This window comes from Podarcis liolepis (genome assembly GCF_965112155.1).
Source record: "Podarcis liolepis genome assembly, contig: HAP1_SCAFFOLD_36, whole genome shotgun sequence".
Taxonomy (NCBI): Eukaryota; Metazoa; Chordata; class Lepidosauria; order Squamata; family Lacertidae; genus Podarcis; species Podarcis liolepis.
Window position 1 is genome coordinate 165,128 of NW_028148820.1, and position 16,455 is coordinate 181,582.

Below are 16,455 nucleotides of genomic sequence, written 5' to 3' on the forward strand. Positions count from 1 at the left end.
TTTTCAAGCTTTTGGCACCATTTTTGAGTGAACTGCCAAAAGTCAGATTTTTGCTGAAATTGTGACCCCGGGGCTTAGGGATTTTTTCAAAAAAATATTTTCTGCCGGTTAAGTTTTTGAGGGCTGATTTCTTGTCCTGTGATAAAAAGCCTTCTGTTTCCATCGCCAAAGCTTTCAGGGGAGCATTTTCAAGCTTTTGGCACCATTTTTGAGTGAACTGCCAAAAGTCAGATTTTTGCTGAAATTGTGACCCCGGGGCTCAGGGATTTTTTCAAAAAAATATTTTCTGCCGGTTAAGTTTTTGAGGGCTGATTTCTTGTCCTGTGATAAAAAGCCTTCTGTTTCGAGTGCCAAACCTTTCAGGAGAGCATTTTCAAGCTTTTGGCACCATTTTTGATTGAACTGCCAAAAGTCAGATTTTTCCTGAAACTGTGACCCCGGGGCTTAGGGATTTTTTCAAAAAAATATTTTCTGCCGGTTAAGTTTTTGAGGGCTGATTTCTTGTCCTGTGATAAAAAGCCTTCTATTTCAAGGGCCAAATATTTCAGGAGAGCATTTTCAAGCTTTTGGCACCATTTTTGAGTGAACTGCCAAAAGTCAGATTTTTGCTGAAATTGTGACCCCGGGGCTTAGGGATTTTTTCAAAAAAATATTTTCTGCCGGTTAAGTTTTTGAGGGCTGATTTCTTGTCCTGTGTTAAAAAGCCTTCTATTTCAAGGGCCAAATATTTCAGGGGAGCATTTTCAAGCTTTTGGCACCATTTTTGATTGAACTGCCAAAAGTCAGATTTTTGCTGAAATTGTGACCCCGGGGCTTAGGGATTTTTTTAAAAAAATGTTTTCTGCCGGTTAAGTTTTTGAGGGCTGATTTCTTGTCCTGTGATAAAAAGCCTTCTGTTTCGAGTGCCAAACCTTTCAGGAGAGCATTTTCAAGCTTTTGGCACCATTTTTGAGTGAATTGCCAAAAGTCAGATTTTTCCTGAAATTGTGACCCCGGGGCTTAGGGATTTTTTCAAAAAAATATTTTCTGCCGGTTAAGTTTTTGAGGGCTGATTTCTTGTCCTGTGATAAAAATCCTTCTGTTTCAAGGGCCAAATATTTCAGGGGAGCATTTTCAAGCTTTTGGCACCATTTTTAAGTGAACTGCCAAAAGTCAGATTTTTGCTGAAATTGTGACCCCGGGGCTTAGGGATTTTTTCAAAAAAATATTTTCTGCCGGTTAAGTTTTTGAGGGCTGATTTCTTGTCCTGTGTTAAAAAGCCTTCTATTTCAAGGGCCAAATATTTCAGGGGAGCATTTTCAAGCTTTTGGCACCATTTTTGATTGAACTGCCAAAAGTCAGATTTTTGCTGAAATTGTGACCCCGGGGCTTAGGGATTTTTTTAAAAAAATATTTTCTGCCGATTAAGTTTTTGAGGGCTGATTTCTTGTCCTGTGATAAAAAGCCTTCTGTTTCGAGTGCCAAACCTTTCAGGAGAGCATTTTCAAGCTTTTGGCACCATTTTTGAGTGAACTGCCAAAAGTCAGATTTTTGCTGAAATTGTGACCCCGGGGCTTAGGGATTTTTTCAAAAAAATATTTTCTGCCGGTTAAGTTTTTGAGGGCTGATTTCTTGTCCTGTGATAAAAAGCCTTCTATTTCAAGGGCCAAATATTTCAGGAGAGCATTTTCAAGCTTTTGGCACCATTTTTGAGTGAACTGCCAAAAGTCAGATTTTTGCTGAAATTGTGACCCCGGGGCTTAGGGATTTTTTCAAAAAAATATTTTCTGCCGGTTAAGTTTTTGAGGGCTGATTTCTTGTCCTGTGTTAAAAAGCCTTCTATTTCAAGGGCCAAACCTTTCAGGGGAGCATTTTCAAGCTTTTGGCACCATTTTTGAGTGAATTGCCAAAAGTCAGATTTTTCCTGAAATTGTGACCCCGGGGCTTAGGGATTTTTTCAAAAAAATATTTTCTGCCGGTTAAGTTTTTGAGGGCTGATTTCTTGTCCTGTGATAAAAATCCTTCTGTTTTGAGTGCCAAACCTTTCACGGGAGCATTTTCAAGCTTTTGGCACCATTTTTGAGTGAACTGCCAAAAGTCAGATTTTTGCTGAAATTGTGACCCCTGAGCTTAGGAATTTTTGCAAAAAAATATTTTCTGCCGGTTAAGTTTTTGAGGGCTGATTTCTTGTCCTGTGATAAAAAGCCTTCTGTTTCGAGTGCCAAACCTTTCAGGAGAGCATTTTCAAGCTTTTGGCACCATTTTTGAGTGAACTGCCAAAAGTCAGATTTTTGCTGAAATTGTGACCCCGGGGCTTAGGGATTTTTTCAAAAAAATATTTTCTGCCGGTTAAGTATTTGAGGGCTGATTTCTTGTCCTGTGATAAAAAGTCTTCTGTTTCCATCACCAAAGCTTTCAGGGGAGCATTTTCAAGCTTTTGGCACCATTTTTGAGTGAACTACCAAAAGTCAGATTTTTGCTGAAATTGTGACCCCGGGGCTTAGGGATTTTTTCAAAAAAATATTTTCTGCCGGTTAAGTTTTTGAGGGCTGATTTCTTGTCCTGTGATAAAAAGCCTTCTGTTTCCATCACCAAAGCTTTCAGGGGAGCATTTTCAAGCTTTTGGCACCATTTTTGAGTGAACTGCCAAAAGTCAGATTTTTGCTGAAATTGTGCCCCCGGGGCTTAGGGATTTTTTCAAAAAAATATTTTCTGCCGGTTAAGTTTTTGAGGGCTGATTTCTTGTCCTGTGTTAAAAAGCCTTCTATTTCAAGGGCCAAATATTTCAGGGGAGCATTTTCAAGCTTTTGGCACCATTATTGATTAAACTGCCAAAAGTCAGATTTTTGCTGAAATTGTGACCCCGGGGCTTAGGGATTTTTTTAAAAAAATGTTTTCTGCCGGTTAAGTTTAAGAGGGCTGATTTCTTGTCCTGTGATAAAAAGCCTTCTGTTTCGAGTGCCAAACCTTTGAGGAGAGCATTTTCAAGCTTTTGGCTCCATTTTTGAGTGAATTGCCAAAAGTCAGATTTTTGCTGAAATTGTGACCCCGGGGTTTAGGGTTTTTTTCAAAAAAATATTTTCTGCCGGTTAAGTTTTTGAGGGCTGATTTCTTGTCCTGTGATACAAACCCTTCTGTTTCGAGTCCCAAACCTGTCAGGGGAGCATTTGCAACCGGTTGGCAACATTTTTGAGTGAATTGCCAAAAGTCAGATTTTTGCTGAAATTGTGACCCCGGGGCTTAGGGATTTTTTCAAAAAAATATTTTCTGCCGGTTAAGTTTTTGAGGGCTGATTTCTTGTCCTGTGATAAAAAGCCTTCTGTTTCCATCGCCAAAGCTTTCAGGGGAGCATTTGCAACCGGGTGGCACCATTTTTGAGTGAACAGCCAAAAGTCAGATTTTTGCTGAAATTGTGACCCCTGGGCTTAGGAATTTTTTCAAAAAAATATTTTCTGCCGGTTAAGTTTTTGAGGGCTGATTTCTTGTCCTGTGATAAAAAGCCTTCTGTTTCGAGTGCCAAACCTTTCAGGAGAGCATTTTCAAGCTTTTGGCACCATTTTTGAGTGAACTGCCAAAAGTCAGATTTTTGCTGAAATTGTGACCCCGGGGCTTAGGGATTTTTTCAAAAAAATATTTTCTGCCGGTTAAGTATTTGAGGGCTGATTTATTGTCCTGTGATAAAAAGTCTTCTGTTTCCATCACCAAAGCTTTCAGGGGAGCATTTTCAAGCTTTTGGCACCATTTTTGAGTGAACTGCCAAAAGTCAGATTTTTGCTGAAATTGTGACCCTGGGGCTTAGGGATTTTTTCAAAAAAATATTTTCTGCCGGTTAAGTTTTTGAGGGCTGATTTCTTGTCCTGTGATAAAAAGCCTTCTGTTTCCATCGCCAAAGCTTTCAGGGGAGCATTTTCAAGCTTTTGGCACCATTTTTGAGTGAACTGCCAAAAGTCAGATTTTTGCTGAAATTGTGACCCCGGGGCTTAGGTTTTTTTTCAAAAAAATATTTTCTGCCGGTTAAGTTTTTGAGGGCTGATTTCTTGTCCTGTGATAAAAAGCCTTCTGTTTCGAGTGCCAAACCTTTCAGGAGAGCATTTTCAAGCTTTTGGCACCATTTTTGAGTGAACTGCCAAAAGTCAGATTTTTGCTGAAATTGTGACCCCGGGGCTTAGGGATTTTTTCAAAAAAATATTTTCTGCCGGTTAATTATTTGAGGGCTGATTTATTGTCCTGTGATAAAAAGTCTTCTTTTTCCATCACCAAAGATTTCAGGGGAGCATTTTCAAGCTTTTGGCACCATTTTTGAGTGAACTGCCAAAAGTCAGATTTTTGCTGAAATTGTGACCCCGGGGCTTAGGGATTTTTTCAAAAAAATATTTTCTGCCGGTTAAGTTTTTGAGGGCTGATTTCTTGTCCTGTGATAAAAAGCCTTCTGTTTCCATCGCCAAAGCTTTCAGGGGAGCATTTTCAAGCTTTTGGCACCATTTTTGAGTGAATTGCCAAAAGTCAGATTTTTGCTGAAATTGTGACCCCGGGGCATAGGTTTTTTTTCAAAAAAATATTTTCTGCCGGTTAAGTTTTTGAGGGCTGATTTCTTGTCCTGTGATAAAAAGCCTTCTGTTTCCATCGCCTAACCTTGCAGGGGAGCATTGTCAAGCTTTTGGCACCATTTTTGATTGAACGGCCAAAAGTCAGATTTTTGCTGAAATTGTGACCCCGGGGCTTAGGGATTTTTTCAAAAAAATATTTTCTGCCGGTTAAGTATTTGAGGGCTGATTTCTTGTCCTGTGATAAAAAGCCTTCTGTTTCCATCACCAAAGCTTTCAGGAGAGCATTTTCAAGCTTTTGGCACCATTTTTGAGTGAACTGCCAAAAGTCAGATTTTTGCTGAAATTGTGACCCCGGGGCTTAGGGATTTTTTCAAAAAAATATTTTCTGCCGGTTAAGTTTTTGAGGGCTGATTTCTTGTCCTGTGATAAAAATCCTTCTGTTTTGAGTGCCAAACCTTTCCCGGGAGCATTTTCAAGCTTTTGGCACCATTTTTGATTGAACTGCCAAAAGTCAGATTTTTGCTGAAATTGTGACCCCGGGGCTTAGGGATTTTTTCAAAAAAATATTTTCTGCCGGTTAAGTTTTTGAGGGCTGATTTCTTGTCCTGTGATAAAAAGCCTTCTGTTTCCATCGCCAAAGCTTTCAGGGGAGCATTTTCAAGCTTTTGGCACCATTTTTGAGTGAATTGCCAAAAGTCAGAATTTTGCTGAAATTGTGACCCCGGGGCTTAGGTTTTTTTTCAAAAAAATATTTTCTGCCGGTTAAGTTTTTGAGGGCTGATTTCTTGTCCTGTGATAAAAAGCCTTCTGTTTCGAGTGCCAAACCTGTGAGGGGAGCATTTGCAACCGGTTGGCAACATTTTTGAGTGAATTGCCAAAAGTCAGATTTTTCCTGAAATTGTGACCCCGGGGCTTAGGGATTTTTTCAAAAAAATATTTTCTGCCGGTTAAGTTTTTGAGGGCTGATTTCTTGTCCTGTGATAAAAAGCCTTCTGTTTCCATCACCAAAGCTTTCAGGGGAGCATTTTCAAGCTTTTGGCACCATTTTTGAGTGAACTGCCAAAAGTCAGATTTTTGCTGAAATTGTGACCCCGGGTCTTAGGGTTTTTTTCAAAAAAATATTTTCTGCCGGTTAAGTTTTTGAGGGCTGATTTCTTGTCCTGTGATAAAAAGCCTTCTGTTTCCATCGCCTAACCTTGCAGGGGAGCATTGTCAAGCTTTTGGCACCATTTTTGATTGAACGGCCAAAAGTCAGATTTTTGCTGAAATTGTGACCCCGGGGCTTAGGGATTTTTTCAAAAAAATATTTTCTGCCGGTTAAGTATTTGAGGGCTGATTTCTTGTCCTGTGATAAAAAGCCTTCTGTTTCCATCACCAAAGCTTTCAGGGGAGCATTTTCAAGCGTTTGGCACCATTTTTGAGTGAACTGCCAAAAGTCAGATTTCTGCTGAAATTGTGACCCCGGGGCTTAGGGATTTTTTCAAAAAAATATTTTCTGCCGGTTAAGTTTTTGAGGGCTGATTTCTTGTCCTGTGATAAAAATCCTTCTGTTTTGAGTGCCAAACCTTTCCCGGGAGCATTTTCAAGCTTTTGGCACCATTTTTGAGTGAACTGCCAAAAGTCAGATTTTTGCTGAAATTGTGCCCCCGGGGCTTAGGGTTTTTTTCAAAAAAATATTTTCTGCCGGTTAAGTTTTTGAGGACTGATTTCTTGTCCTGTGATAAAAACCCTTCTGTTTCGAGTGCCAAACCTGTCAGGGGAGCATTTGCAACCGGTTGGCAACATTTTTGAGTGAACTGCCAAAAGTCAGATTTTTGCTGAAATTGTGACCCCGGGGCTTAGGGATTTTTTCAAAAAAATATTTTCTGCCGGTTAAGTATTTGAGGGCTGATTTATTGTCCTGTGATAAAAAGTCTTCTTTTTCCATCACCAAAGATTTCAGGGGAGCATTTTCAAGCTTTTGGCACCATTTTTGAGTGAACTGCCAAAAGTCAGATTTTTGCTGAAATTGTGACCCCGGGGCTTAGGGATTTTTTCAAAAAAATATTTTCTGCCGGTTAAGTTTTTGAGGGCTGATTTCTTGTCCTGTGATAAAAAGCCTTCTGTTTCCATCGCCAAAGCTTTCAGGGGAGCATTTTCAAGCTTTTGGCACCATTTTTGAGTGAATTGCCAAAAGTCAGATTTTTGCTGAAATTGTGACCCCGGGGCTTAGGGATTTTTTCAAAAAAATATTTTCTGCCGGTTAAGTTTTTGAGGGCTGATTTCTTGTCCTGTGATAAAAAGCCTTCTGTTTCCATCGCCTAACCTTGCAGGGGAGCATTGTCAAGCTTTTGGCACCATTTTTGATTGAACGGCCAAAAGTCAGATTTTTGCTGAAATTGTGACCCCGGGGCTTAGGGATTTTTTCAAAAAAATATTTTCTGCCGGTTAAGTTTTTGAGGGCTGATTTCTTGTCCTGTGATAAAAATCCTTCTGTTTTGAGTGCCAAACCTTTCCCGGGAGCATTTTCAAGCTTTTGGCACCATTTTTGAGTGAACTGCCAAAAGTCAGATTTTTGCTGAAATTGTGACCCCTGGGCTTAGGGATTTTTTCAAAAAAATATTTTCTGCCGGTTAAGTTTTTGGGGGCTGATTTCTTGTCCTGTGATAAAAAGCCTTCTGTTTCCATCGCCAAAGCTTTCAGGGGAGCATTTGCAACCGGGTGGCACCATTTTTGAGTGAACTGCCAAAAGTCAGATTTTTGCTGAAATTGTGACCCCGGGGCTTAGGGATTTTTTCAAAAAAATATTTTCTGCCGGTTAAGTTTTTGAGGGCTGATTTCTTGTCCTGTGATAAAAAGCCTTCTGTTTCCATCGCCAAAGCTTTCAGGGGAGCATTTTCAAGCTTTTGGCACCATTTTTGAGTGAACTGCCAAAAGTCAGATTTTTGCTGAAATTGTGACCCCGGGGCTTAGGTTTTTTTTCAAAAAAATATTTTCTGCCGGTTAAGTTTTTGAGGGCTGATTTCTTGTCCTGTGATAAAAAGCCTTCTGTTTCGAGTGCCAAACCTTTCAGGAGAGCATTTTCAAGCTTTTGGCACCATTTTTGAGTGAACTGCCAAAAGTCAGATTTTTGCTGAAATTGTGACCCCGGGGCTTAGGGATTTTTTCAAAAAAATATTTTCTGCCGGTTAAGTATTTGAGGGCTGATTTATTGTCCTGTGATAAAAAGTCTTCTGTTTCCATCACCAAAGATTTCAGGGGAGCATTTTCAAGCTTTTGGCACCATTTTTGAGTGAACTGCCAAAAGTCAGATTTTTGCTGAAATTGTGACCCCGGGGCTTAGGGATTTTTTCAAAAAAATATTTTCTGCCGGTTAAGTTTTTGAGGGCTGATTTCTTGTCCTGTGATAAAAAGCCTTCTGTTTCCATCGCCAAAGCTTTCAGGGGAGCATTTTCAAGCTTTTGGCACCATTTTTGAGTGAATTGCCAAAAGTCAGATTTTTGCTGAAATTGTGACCCCGGGGCTTAGGTTTTTTTTCAAAAAAATATTTTCTGCCGGTTAAGTTTTTGAGGGCTGATTTCTTGTCCTGTGATAAAAAGCCTTCTGTTTCGAGTGCCAAACCTGTGAGGGGAGCATTTGCAACCGGTTGGCAACATTTTTGAGTGAATTGCCAAAAGTCAGATTTTTCCTGAAATTGTGACCCCGGGGCTTAGGGATTTTTTCAAAAAAATATTTTCTGCCGGTTAAGTTTTTGAGGGCTGATTTCTTTTCCTGTGATAAAAAGCCTTCTGTTTCCATCACCAAAGCTTTCAGGGGAGCATTTTCAAGCTTTTGGCACCATTTTTGAGTGAACTGCCAAAAGTCAGATTTTTGCTGAAATTGTGACCCCGGGTCTTAGGGTTTTTTTCAAAAAAATATTTTCTGCCGGTTAAGTTTTTGAGGGCTGATTTCTTGTCCTGTGATAAAAAGCCTTCTGTTTCCATCGCCTAACCTTGCAGGGGAGCATTGTCAAGCTTTTGGCACCATTTTTGATTGAACGGCCAAAAGTCAGATTTTTGCTGAAATTGTGACCCCGGGGCTTAGGGATTTTTTCAAAAAAATATTTTCTGCCGGTTAAGTATTTGAGGGCTGATTTCTTGTCCTGTGATAAAAAGCCTTCTGTTTCCATCACCAAAGCTTTCAGGGGAGCATTTTCAAGCGTTTGGCACCATTTTTGAGTGAACTGCCAAAAGTCAGATTTTTGCTGAAATTGTGACCCCGGGGCTTAGGGATTTTTTCAAAAAAATATTTTCTGCCGGTTAAGTTTTTGAGGGCTGATTTCTTGTCCTGTGATAAAAATCCTTCTGTTTTGAGTGCCAAACCTTTCCCGGGAGCATTTTCAAGCTTTTGGCACCATTTTTGAGTGAACTGCCAAAAGTCAGATTTTTGCTGAAATTGTGCCCCCGGGGCTTAGGGTTTTTTTCAAAAAAATATTTTCTGCCGGTTAAGTTTTTGAGGACTGATTTCTTGTCCTGTGATAAAAACCCTTCTGTTTCGAGTGCCAAACCTGTCAGGGGAGCATTTGCAACCGGTTGGCAACATTTTTGAGTGAATTGCCAAAAGTCAGATTTTTGCTGAAATTGTGACCCCGGGGCTTAGGGTTTTTTTCAAAAAAATATTTTCTGCGGGTTAAGTTTTTGAGGGCTGATTTCTTGTCCTGTGATAAAAAGCCTTCTGTTTCCATCGCCAAAGCTTTCAGGGGAGCATTTGCAACCGGGTGGCACCATTTTTGAGTGAACTGCCAAAAGTCAGATTTTTGCTGAAATTGTGACCCCTGGGCTTAGGGATTTTTTCAAAAAAATATTTTCTGCCGGTTAAGTTTTTGAGGGCTGATTTCTTGTCCTGTGATAAAAAGCCTTCTGTTTCCATCGCCAAAGCTTTCAGGGGAGCATTTGCAACCGGGTGGCACCATTTTTGAGTGAACTGCCAAAAGTCAGATTTTTGCTGAAATTGTGACCCCGGGGCTTAGGGATTTTTTCAAAAAAATATTTTCTGCCGGTTAAGTTTTTGAGGGCTGATTTCCTGTCCTGTGATAAAAAGCCTTCTGTTTCCATCGCCAAAGCTTTCAGGGGAGCATTTTCAAGCTTTTGGCACCATTTTTGAGTGAACTGCCAAAAGTCAGATTTTTGCTGAAATTGTGACCCCGGGGCTTAGGGATTTTTTCAAAAAAATATTTTCTGCCGGTTAATTTTTTGAGGGCTGATTTCTTGTCCTGTGATAAAAAGCCTTCTGTTTCCATCGCCAAAGCTTTCAGGGGAGCATTTGCAACCGGTTGGCAACATTTTTGAGTGAATTGCCAAAAGTCAGATTTTTGCTGTAATTGTGACCCCGGGGCTTAGGGATTTTTTCAAAAAAAAAAATTCTGCCGGTTAAGTTTTTGAGGGCTGATTTCTTGTCCTGTGATAAAAAGCCTTCTGTTTCCATCGCCAAAGCTTTCAGGGGAGCATTTGCAACCGGGTGGCACCATTTTTGAGTGAACTGCCAAAAGTCAGATTTTTGCTGAAATTGTGACCCCGGGGCTTAGGGATTTTTTCAAAAAAATATTTTCTGCCGGTTAAGTTTTTGAGGGCTGATTTCTTGTCCTGTGATAAAAATCCTTCTGTTTTGAGTGCCAAACCTTTCACGGGAGCATTTTCAAGCGTTTGGCACCATTTTTGAGTGAACTGCCAAAAGTCAGATTTTTGCTGAAATTGTGACCCCTGGGCTTAGGAATTTTTTCAAAAAAATATTTTCTGCCGGTTAAGTTTTTCAGGGCTGATTTCTTGTCCTGTGATAAAAAGCCTTCTGTTTCGAGTGCCAAACCTTTCAGGAGAGCATTTTCAAGCTTTTGGCACCATTTTTGATTGAACGGCCAAAAGTCAGATTTTTGCTGAAATTGTGACCCCGGGGCTTAGGGATTTTTTCAAAAAAATATTTTCTGCCGGTTAAGTATTTGAGGGCTGATTTCTTGTCCTGTGATAAAAAGCCTTCTGTTTCCATCACCAAAGCTTTCAGGGGAGCATTTTCAAGCTTTTGGCACCATTTTTGAGTGAACTGCCAAAAGTCAGATTTTTGCTGAAATTGTGACCCCGGGTCTTAGGGATTTTTTTAAAAAAATATTTTCTGCCGGTTAAGTTTTTGAGGGCTGATTTCTTGTCCTGTGATAAAAAGCCTTCTGTTTCCATCACCAAAGCTTTCAGGGGAGCATTTGCAACCGGTTGGCAACATTTTTGAGTGAATTGCCAAAAGTCAGATTTTTGCTGAAATTGTGACCCCGGGGCTTAGGGATTTTTTCAAAAAAAAAAATTCTGCCGGTTAAGTATTTGAGGGCTGATTTCTTGTCCTGTGATAAAAAGCCTTCTGTTTCCATCGCCAAATATTTCAGGGGAGCATTTTCAAGCTTTTGGCACCATTTTTGATTGAACTGCCAAAAGTCAGATTTTTGCTGAAATTGTGACCCCGGGGCTTAGGGATTTTTTCAAAAAAATATTTTCTGCCGGTTAAGTTTTTGAGGGCTGATTTCTTGTCCTGTGATAAAAAGCCTTCTGTTTCGAGTGCCAAACTTTTCAGGAGAGCATTTTCAAGCTTTTGGCATCATTTTTGAGTGAATTGCCAAAAGTCAGATTTTTGCTGAAATTGTGACCCCGGGGCTTAGGGATTTTTTCAAAAAAATATTTTCTGCCTGTTAAGTTTTTGAGGGCTGATTTCTTGTCCTGTGATAAAAAGCCTTCTTTTTTGAGTGCCAAACCTGTCAGGGGAGCATTTGCAACCGGTTGGCAACATTTTTGAGTAAATTGCCAAAAGTCAGATTTTTTCTGAAATTCTGACCCCGGGGCTTAGGGATTTTTTCAAAAAAATATTTTCTGCCGGTTAAGTTTTTGAGGGCTGATTTCTTGTCCTGTGATAAAAAGCCTTCTTTTTTGAGTGCCAAACCTGTCAGGGGAGCATTTGCAACCGGTTGGCAACATTTTTGAGTAAATTGCCAAAAGTCAGATTTTTGCTGAAATTGTGACCCCGGGGCTTAGGGATTTTTTCAAAAAAATATTTTCTGCCGGTTAAGTTTTTGAGGGCTGATTTCTTGTCCTGTGATAAAAAGCCTTCTGTTTCCATCGCCAAAGCTTTCAGGGGAGCATTTTCAAGCTTTTGGCACCATTTTTGAGTGAACTGCCAAAAGTCAGATTTTTGCTGAAATTGTGACCCCGGGGCTTAGGTTTTTTTTCAAAAAAATATTTTCTGCCGGTTAAGTTTTTGAGGGCTGATTTCTTGTCCTGTGATAAAAAGCCTTCTGTTTCGAGTGCCAAACCTTTCAGGAGAGCATTTTCAAGCTTTTGGCACCATTTTTGAGTGAACTGCCAAAAGTCAGATTTTTGCTGAAATTGTGACCCCGGGGCTTAGGGATTTTTTCAAAAAAATATTTTCTGCCGGTTAAGTATTTGAGGGCTGATTTATTGTCCTGTGATAAAAAGCCTTCTGTTTCCATCACCAAAGCTTTCAGGGGAGCATTTTCAAGCTTTTGGCACCATTTTTGAGTGAACTGCCAAAAGTCAGATTTTTGCTGAAATTGTGACCCCGGGGCTTAGGTTTTTTTTCAAAAAAATATTTTCTGCCGGTTAAGTTTTTGAGGGCTGATTTCTTGTCCTGTGATAAAAAGCCTTCTGTTTCGAGTGCCAAACCTGTGAGGGGAGCATTTGCAACCGGTTGGCAACATTTTTGAGTGAATTGCCAAAAGTCAGATTTTTCCTGAAATTGTGACCCCGGGGCTTAGGGATTTTTTCAAAAAAATATTTTCTGCCGGTTAAGTTTTTGAGGGCTGATTTCTTGTCCTGTGATAAAAAGCCTTCTGTTTCCATCACCAAAGCTTTCAGGGGAGCATTTTCAAGCTTTTGGCACCATTTTTGAGTGAACTGCCAAAAGTCAGATTTTTGCTGAAATTGTGACCCCGGGTCTTAGGGATTTTTTCAAAAAAATATTTTCTGCCGGTTAAGTTTTTGAGGGCTGATTTCTTGTCCTGTGATAAAAAGCCTTCTGTTTCCATCGCCTAACCTTTCAGGGGAGCATTGTCAAGCTTTTGGCACCATTTTTGATTGAACGGCCAAAAGTCAGATTTTTGCTGAAATTGTGACCCCGGGGCTTAGGGATTTTTTCAAAAAAATATTTTCTGCCGGTTAAGTATTTGAGGGCTGATTTCTTGTCCTGTGATAAAAAGCCTTCTGTTTCCATCACCAAAGCTTTCAGGGGAGCATTTTCAAGCTTTTGGCACCATTTTTGAGTGAACTGCCAAAAGTCAGATTTTTGCTGAAATTGTGACCCCGGGGCTTAGGGATTTTTTCAAAAAAATATTTTCTGCCGGTTAAGTTTTTGAGTGCTGATTTCTTGTCCTGTGATAAAAATCCTTCTGTTTTGAGTGCCAAACCTTTCCCGGGAGCATTTTCAAGCTTTTGGCACCATTTTTGAGTGAACTGCGAAAAGTCAGATTTTTGCTGAAATTGTGCCCCCGGGCTTAGGGTTTTTTTCAAAAAAATATTTTCTGCCGGTTAAGTTTTTGAGGGCTGATTTCTTGTCCTGTGATAAAAACCCTTCTGTTTCGAGTGCCAAACCTGTCAGGGGAGCATTTGCAACCGGTTGGCAACATTTTTGAGTGAATTGCCAAAAGTCAGATTTTTGCTGAAATTGTGACCCCGGGGCTTAGGGTTTTTTTCAAAAAAATATTTTCTGCCGGTTAAGTTTTTGAGGGCTGATTTCTTGTCCTGTGATAAAAAGCCTTCTGTTTCCATCGCCAAAGCTTTCAGGGGAGCATTTGCAACCGGGTGGCACCATTTTTGAGTGAACTGCCAAAAGTCAGATTTTTGCTGAAATTGTGACCCCGGGGCTTAGGGATTTTTTCAAAAAAATATTTTCTGCCGGTTAAGTTTTTGAGGGCTGATTTCTTGTCCTGTGATAAAAAGCCTTCTGTTTCCATCGCCCAAGCTTTCAGGGGAGCATTTGCAACCGGGTGGCACCATTTTTGAGTGAACTGCCAAAAGTCAGATTTTTGCTGAAATTGTGACCCCGGGGCTTAGGGATTTTTTCAAAAAAATATTTTCTGCCGGTTAAGTTTTTGAGGGCTGATTTCTTGTCCTGTGATAAAAAGCCTTCTGTTTCCATCGCCAAAGCTTTCAGGGGAGCATTTTCAAGCTTTTGGCACCATTTTTGAGTGAACTGCCAAAAGTCAGATTTTTGCTGAAATTGTGACCCCGGGGCTTAGGGTTTTTTACAAAAAAATATTTTCTGCCGGTTAAGTTTTTGAGGGCTGATCTCTTGTCCTGTGATAAAAAGCCTTCTGTTTCGAGTGCCAAACCTGTCATGGGAGCATTTGCAACCGGTTGGCAACATTTTTGAGTGAATTGCCAAAAGTCAGATTTTTGCTGAAATTGTGACCACGGGGCTTAGGGATTTTTTCAAAAAAAAATTGTCTGCCGGATAAGTTTTTGAGGGCTGATTTCTTGTCCTGTGATAAAAAGCCTTCTGTTTCCATCGCCAAATATTTCAGGGGAGCATTTTCACGCTTTTGGCACCATTTTTGATTGAACTGCCAAAAGTCAGATTTTTGCTGAAATTGTGACCCCGGGGCTTAGGGATTTTTTCAAAAAAATATTTTCTGCCGGTTAAGTTTTTGAGGGCTGATTTCTTGTCCTGTGATAAAAAGCCTTCTGTTTCCATCGCCAAAGCTTTCAGGGGAGCATTTGCAACCGGTTGGCAACATTTTTGAGTGAATTGCCAAAAGTCAGATTTTTGCTGAAATTGTGACCCCGGGGCTTAGGGATTTTTTCAAAAAAAAAAATTCTGCCGGTTAAGTTTTTGAGGGCTGATTTCTTGTCCTGTGATAAAAAGCCTTCTGCTTCTATCGCCAAAGCTTTCAGGGGAGCATTTGCAACCGGGTGGCACCATTTTTGAGTGAACTGCCAAAAGTCAGATTTTTGCTGAAATTGTGACCCCTGGGCTTAGGAATTTTTTCAAAAAAATATTTTCTGCCGGTTAAGTTTTTGAGGGCTGATTTCTTGTCCTGTGATAAAAAGACTTCTGTTTCCATCGCCAAAGCTTTCAGGGGAGCATTTTCAAGCTTTTGGCACCATTTTTGAGTGAATTGCCAAAATTTAGATTTTTGCTGAAATTGTGACCCCGGGGCTTAGGGATTTTTTCAAAAAAATATTTTCTGCCGGTTAAGTATTTGAGGGCTGATTTCTTGTCCTGTGATAAAAATCCTTCTGTTTTGAGTGCCAAAGCTTTCAGGGGAGCATTTTCAAGCTTTTGGCACCATTTTTGAGTGAACTGCCAAAAGTCAGATTTTTGCTGAAATTGTAACCCCGGGGCTTAGGGATTTTTTCAAAAAAAAAATTTCTGCCGGTTAAGTTTTTGAGGGCTGATTTCTTGTCCTGTGATAAAAAGCCTTCTGTTTCCATCGCCAAAGCTTTCAGGGGAGCATTTTCAAGCTTTTGGCACCATTTTTGATTGAACGGCCAAAAGTCAGATTTTTGCTGAAATTGTGACCCCGGGGCTTAGGGATTTTTTCAAAAAAATATTTTCTGCCGGTTAAGTTTTTGAGGGCTGATTTCTTGTCCTGTGATAAAAAGCCTTCTGTTTCCATCGCCAAAGCTTTCAGGGGAGCATTTTCAAGCTTTTGGCACCATTTTTGATTGAACGGCCAAAAGTCAGATTTTTGCTGAAATTGTGACCCCGGGGCTTAGGGATTTTTTCAAAAAAATATTTTCTGCCGGTTAAGTATTTGAGGGCTGATTTCTTGTCCTGTGATAAAAAGCCTTCTGTTTCCATCACCAAAGCTTTCAGGGGAGCATTTTCAAGCTTTTGGCACCATTTTTGAGTGAACTGCCAAAAGTCAGATTTTTGCTGAAATTGTGACCCCGGGGCTTAGGGATTTTTTCAAAAAAATATTTTCTGCCGGTTAAGTTTTTGAGTGCTGATTTCTTGTCCTGTGATAAAAATCCTTCTGTTTTGAGTGCCAAACCTTTCCCGGGAGCATTTTCAAGCTTTTGGCACCATTTTTGAGTGAACTGCGAAAAGTCAGATTTTTGCTGAAATTGTGACCCCGGGGCTTAGGGTTTTTTTCAAAAAAATATTTTCTGCCGGTTAAGTTTTTGAGGGCTGATTTGTTGTCCTGTGATAAAAAGCCTTCTGTTTCGAGTGCCAAACCTTTGAGGAGAGCATTTTCAAGCTTTTGGCTCCATTTTTGAGTGAATTGCCAAAAGTCAGATTTTTGCTGAAATTGTGACCCCGGGGCTTAGGGTTTTTTTCAAAAAAATATTTTCTGCCGGTTAAGTTTTTGAGGGCTGATTTCTTGTCCTGTGATACAAACCCTTCTGTTTCGAGTGCCAAACCTGTCAGGGGAGCATTTGCAACCGGTTGGCACCATTTTTGAGTGAACTGCCAAAAGTCAGATTTTTGCTGAAATTGTGACCCCTGGGCTTAGGGATTTTTTCAAAAAAATATTTTCTGCCGGTTAAGTTTTTGAGGGCTGATTTCTTGTCCTGTGATAAAAAGCCTTCTGTTTCCATCACCAAAGCTTTCAGGGGAGCATTTTCAAGCTTTTGGCACCATTTTTGAGTGAATTGCCAAAAGTCAGATTTTTGCTGAAATTGTGACCCCGGGGCTTAGGGATTTTTTCAAAAAAATATTTTCTGCAGGTTAAGTTTTTGAGGGCTGATTTCTTGTCCTGTGATAAAAAGCCTTCTGTTTCCATCGCCAAAGCTTTCAGGGGAGCATTTTCAAGCTTTTGGCACCATTTTTGAGTGAATTGCCAAAAGTCAGATTTTTGCTGAAATTGTGACCACGGGGCTTAGGGATTTTTTCAAAAAAAAATTGTCTGCCGGATAAGTTTTTGAGGGCTGATTTCTTGTCCTGTGATAAAAAGCCTTCTGTTTCCATCGCCAAATATTTC